Genomic DNA, 6,000 nt, shown 5'->3' on the forward strand with positions numbered 1-6,000 from the left:
GACTGTTCTTCACAATATCAACTCCCCCTTCTTATAACCAATGTTTATAAAATTGCATTCCCAGCTCCCTGTAACTAGAATGTAGATGTCGGTTTTTCCATCAACATCTTTTGTTTCTGCTGCTGTGGTAAGACTCCCTGATAAAGGCAACCGTAAAAAAGAAAGTGTTCATTTAACTCACAGTTCCAGGAGCAGCCTGTCACTGCAGGGCAGTCAGAGAGCAGCTACTTGAAGCAGCCCTCCACATCTGCACTCAGCCCAACCTCTCCACGCTTATACAGTGCAGGACCCCTGCATAGGGAATGGCGCCGCCCACAGTGGGTTCTCCCCAGATCAATGAAGACAGTTGCCTCAGTCTCCATAGATACGCCCATAGACTAGACTGGTGTAGACAATCCCTCATCGATACTGTGTTCCTAGGTTATACAAAATTGCGCCAAGTTGACAGTTAAAACTAACAGTCACAATCAACATAACATTCCTTAGAAAACTGTGATTCCATAGTTTCAAGAGGAAACCACTAGGGCCACGTGGTACTGTTTGGCTGATACAGGAGGGCAGGGAGACAGAGGCATAGCACCTCTGGTGTTAGTTGCTGAAAGGACCACTTTGGTTTTCCTTCCTGACCAGCTATTGTGCACATCACTGGAGACTCAGCCTAGAGGTGATTCCTCCTGTTCCTTTAAAGATTGGCTCGGAGGCTAAGAGCAGTTGCTCTCAGAGGGCCCAGGTTCACTCTCCATCACTCAAGTGGTACCCATAACCTGTGGTTACTCCAGTTCCAGGGGATCCAGACACATGTGAAGACAAAGCACACGTATGCATAAAGTGCTAAAATAAAAAGATTGACTAAGTATATACTCCTGGCAGTGAAGTTCCCCCAAATTACAGCTATTTTCCCAAGTGTCCCTATAACCTTACCATAGGATGTTCAAGGAGACACAACACCACGTATTCCAGCTCCCGTGTAGTCCTCCCTCACAGAGTGTGGGTAGGTTGGGCATATTGACTCACTTTTAACTGAGAGAAGAAATGTTAAACATTGTTACTTCAGTTAGGGGATAGAAGACTGCCTGGGAGCTAGGGAAATGGCTCTGCCGTGAAGACCTTGCCTCACAAGTATGAGGACCTGAGCTTTGATCCTCTGAAGTCAGGTAGAAAGATGGATATGGGGGTGTGTGGTTACAAGCAGGTGGGTCCCTGGAAGCCCATGGGCCATGTGAGGTCCCATCTCAAACCAAAGATGGAAGGACTCACACCCAAGGCTGTCTTCTGAGCTCCACACAAAGCCATGCATATGAGCCTCCCCTCTATGAACACACAGACAGACAGACAGACAGACAGACAGACACACACACACACACACACACACACACACACACACACACACACACACCGCTGTACCTTCATTCTTAGACATTCTCTAGCTGTCTCTTGGCCCTCCCTCCCCCTGGAGAAAGCTGATTCCCACACCATCAGCTGGCCCTCTGGACTGCCTCCGTGGCTGGCACGCGGGCAGAGGTGTCACAGCTCTGTGTGCGAGCTGGGGAGCCCCTCACTCTCTGTCAGCCAGCCTTTCAGATGAGATCGCAGCATCTATTGTGTCTGGAACCGGCTCCAACCCCAGGGCCTTTGTACCTGCTGCTCTCCCTGCGGTGCTTTCCTGGTGGGAGGAGCCTTGTCTGTTTGGCTCGTTGCCCTGTCTGCAGCACCTCAGCTCCCACGGGAGCACCTCAGCTCCCACAGGTATTTCAGAAGTAATTGGAAAACTGGCTAAATGCAGTTAGATGAGACCCTGAGCTCTGCATCTGGAAGCAGGATTGATACACGGTATTCACCATTTCCTTAGCCCTAGCTCTCTCTCCTTTGGGCATGCGTGTTTCCTTGGGTGACACCATCACGTGACCTGTTCCTATTCGTTGCTGAAGTGCTGGGCCCATTCATTTAGGTGATCGGTGTGTTTTCTGTTTTTATTGGTCTTTCCCTTGAATGGCAGCCTACGATACGTCCTTTTTTCTCTTTGCTCTCCTCTCTTGTGTGAGGTGGCAGCGGCTGGAGCATTGAAGGGAGGCATCGCTGAGAGCTTGCACTAAAGCCTGTCAGGGCTGGAAACAGGCAAAAGACTGACTTTATGTCAACCCCAGAGTTATCCTAAATCTTACTTTTATTCCTTTTGATTTTGCTATTTGCTTTATTTTTTTTTTCAGGGTCTCACGGACCCTAGTACCTTAGGCTGGCTCAGAACTTGCTATGCAGGCACGGATGGTCTCGAACTCCTGATCCTCTTGGCTCCCTTCTTGGGATCTGAGACTACAGGCATGGACCTCCTCACCTGCTTTTATGCTCGGCTGGGAACTGGACCCAGGGCCTGATGCAGACTGAGCAAATACTTCACTGACCGTGCTATTTGTCAGGCCCAGTTGGATTGTAGGGATTGGTCCTGCTTGGAGAGAAGTGCTCTATCCAGATTAGATGTGAGGAAAGCTAGTGTCTGAGACTTTCCCTGACACCCACTGACAAAAGCTCTGTGGCCTACACCAAACCTTTACTGAGGCCAGGAGGGTCTTTTGAGAGAGAACCTGTACCGTGTACCCAGAGACGGGAACCTCCCTGCTCACTGGGGTCACCCCGGCCTTTCTCCACCCTCTGGTAGTCAAGCCCTAAACCCACGGAGACAGGCTCCCTTTCTGGCCGCTCCCGGCCTCTCCCCGATATCGGCATCTTCCTCATCCCCCTTCGCTGCTGCTGTGTTTCCAGGCAGAGGAGAGGTTAAGCTCCGTGGTGGGCACAGAGGCCCCAACACCCCTCATTAGGTTGCAGTTTTCAGCTCACTGCAGTGATCAATAGCTTTCCTCACTTTGCGTCCTTCTGCAGGGAGCGTCTTCCTACCGCCGCGGAGCTTTACGATGATGAACCTCCTGTGGGTGGGTTTAGTTCATCGTGTTGAACATAGGCTCTGCCCTTTACTTCTGGGAAAGCATCTGGTTCTTTCTGATCATTTCCTGCTCGCTATTTTCTGTTCTCAGGGCCCCAATTAGCTGGGAACTGCACCTCCCGGGGAGATTAACCACCGCCCTCCTCTCTCTCGCTTTCCTCTCTCTGTAATTTTAAATGTTCTTTCTGTGCGTTTTCTTCAATTTTACCTCCCCATCCTCCAGCTACATTTGTTTTGGCTAAGTTATTTTTAATTTTCTGGAGCCTCTTTCATTCACTCGTTCCTGGCACCTCTATATAAACCGTTTCCTCTCTCGCCTCTTGGCTGCTTTGTTTTCCTGCTATTTCCTCTAGGTTTATTTTTTTTTTCCCTCTTAGCTCCACGTGTTTTCTTCTGCTGCAGATGGCTTCCTGAATATCTGGGGGCTCCCGGCTGTGTGCTTATGTTCAAGAGTCACGTATGGCCTTCGCTCGTCAGTAGTGAAGAATTAAATTATTACGACAGTTGGGTGTTCCTAGAGGGAACCTTCTCTGGGCCTGCCTGGCAGGTGTATTTATTACGAGGCCTGCTCCCACCCGGACTGACAGTGTCAGCAGAGAGACGGTCCTGTCTAAACGTGACCCTTCACTATGTCCTTACAGAGGGCTGTGCGTGGTGTGAATGTGCCCTCCACCCTGCCAAGCTCTTGTCGAAATTTGATTGCCATTGAGACAGGGTGGTGGGCAGGACCTGGGGGAGACACTTAGGTCCTCCGCTGTCACCGGTGGGTTGATGTCTTTGTCACAGAAGTACATTAACGACCGTGTGGGTTTCCAGTAAGAGGGTGAATATGGGCTTGTCTCTCATGAGTCTGCGTCTCCTCCCCCATGTTAGGACACAGCAAGACCTTTCCCAGGAGGCGGTACCATGCTGGTGGCTTCCCAGCCTCCAAAGCCAAGAACCAAATGACATCTATTGTTTGTAAGTTACCCACTCTCTGACATTCTGTTGTAGCAACAGAAGACAGACTAAGGTACCACATCTTACCCTCACGGCCTTCAGGGCTGACTGGACCAGAGTGTTGTTACTGGTTCCTCTTGGTGGTCCCCAGTGGGTTTTGTTTTTTTGTTTTTTTTTGTTTTTGTTTGTTTGTTTGTTTGTTTTTTGTTTTTTGGGTTTTTTGTTTTTGGTTTTGGTTTTGGTTTATCAAGACAGGATTTCTCTGTGTAGCTCTGACTGTCCTGGAACTCACTCTGTAGACCAGGCTAGCCTCGAACTCAGGGATCCTCCTGCCTCTGCCTCCCAAGCGCTGTGGATAAGCCTGCCTAGCAACCATTTGCTTAGAACACCCCCATCTAGGGTGTACACGTCTACTAGATCCATAATCTAACAGTGCCAGCCAATCACCAAACAAACAGAAGGCCCCACGAAGTCCGGCCAGTAGGAAGCCACCCTGATGGGTTATGCTTTGCTCCTCCCTACAGCCAGACTGTCACCACTGGTGTATCCTAACTCCACAACAGGGACAGTAACGGCTTGCAGTGCAGTGAGCACAAACCGCTTGAGACTATTTACTGTTCTGGAAACTTCCCTATTCAGGTACTAGCCTTGTGTATTAATGACTCATCTTCCCCCTTGATAGCTTGAAGAGCCCCCTGTCTTCTGAGACCCTAGAGAATGTCACACTCTCCCGTTACTGCTGCTTCTCTCGTTCCCCCTGTAAATCAGAGCCCATGGCTTTGTCCAGTGCCGGGATGATAAAACCTTCTTTTCTTTGCTTATTTAATTTGTCAAGGTCCAGATTGGTGTCAAACTCAATATATTGGAGTATAACCTCTGCTGTCAGCCTCCTGCCTCCAACTTCTGAGGGTTGAGAATACCGGTGCGTGTCACATAGTTTGTGTTGTGATGGGGAGTCAACCTAGGGCTTCCTGTGTGCTAGGCAAATGCTCCACCAACAGACTCCACACCTAGCCCAGTAAAGCCTTTTCATAGTTCCTTAAGACCTTAAGGGGGACTGGAGAGATGGCTCAGTGGTTAAGAGCACTGACTGCTCTTCCAGAGGTCCTGAGTTCAATTCCCAGCAACCACATGGTGGCTCACAACCATCTGTAATGGGATCTGATGCCCTCTTCTGGTGTGTCTGAAGACAGCTACAGTGTAGTAATATATCTAATAAATAAAGAAACCTTAAAAAAAAAACACTTTGAGGAGAATAGAAGTAATCAAGCTTTCCCCAATTAACTATGCCTTATTTATTTGCATAATGCAAAGCTATATACTAATGTATTTTATGAAGCGTTCTCTTCAGTCTTACAATGTCGTAGAGAAAAACCACATAAACATAACTACTATCAGTTCAGCGAATGCTGTGTTCGTATTAACACCTCAAAAATAGTACTCAGGGGTGAGGAGTAAGCCGGTGGCTGTCTGGGAGCCTCGCTGCATGTGCGCATGTGCGGAGGCTCTAAGCAATCCTTGGGCATGGAAGCAAACTTCCAAACCGGGGAAATCACCTTGGGCTCCGTTCTTATCATTTGCAGCTCAGATCTGTAAATTAGCACATGGAAATCCGAAGTGACAGGCAGGTGTGAAATGGGACTCGGAGAGACAGCTGCTTTCAGGGATAATATTGAAAATACATAAAAGCTGTTAATAAATAAAAAAGAAGCCCATATGTGTAGTCTTGAAACCCAAAGTTCTTCATTTCTGGCTTCTTCCCACTCCTTTAGTGTAAATAGATTTTTTTTTTAAAGTCAACCAGTTCAGCCTAGATTTACAACGATCCTTAAGACTGACCGGGGTTGGGGATTTAGCTCAGTGGTAGAGCGTTTGCCTAGCAAGCGCAAGGCCCTGGGTTCGGTCCCCACCTCTGAAAAAAGGAAGGAAGGAAGGAAGGAAGGAAGGAAGGAAGGAAGGAAGGAGGGAGGGAGGGAGGGAGGGAAGGAAGGAAGGAAGGAAGAAAGAAAGGGTCAGGATAAGGTTTGGAATCACGCAAAAGATTAAGAGGTGATAGCTCTTTTCAAAACAAGAAGAGTGCCTAGAAAAGATGGAGCTTAACTCGGGTGCACAAATATGGGGGGCTG

This window comes from Rattus norvegicus, chromosome 7 (assembly GCF_021556685.1).
Source record: "Rattus norvegicus strain SHRSP/BbbUtx chromosome 7, alternate assembly SHRSP_T2T, whole genome shotgun sequence".
NCBI lineage: Eukaryota > Metazoa > Chordata > Mammalia > Rodentia > Muridae > Rattus > Rattus norvegicus.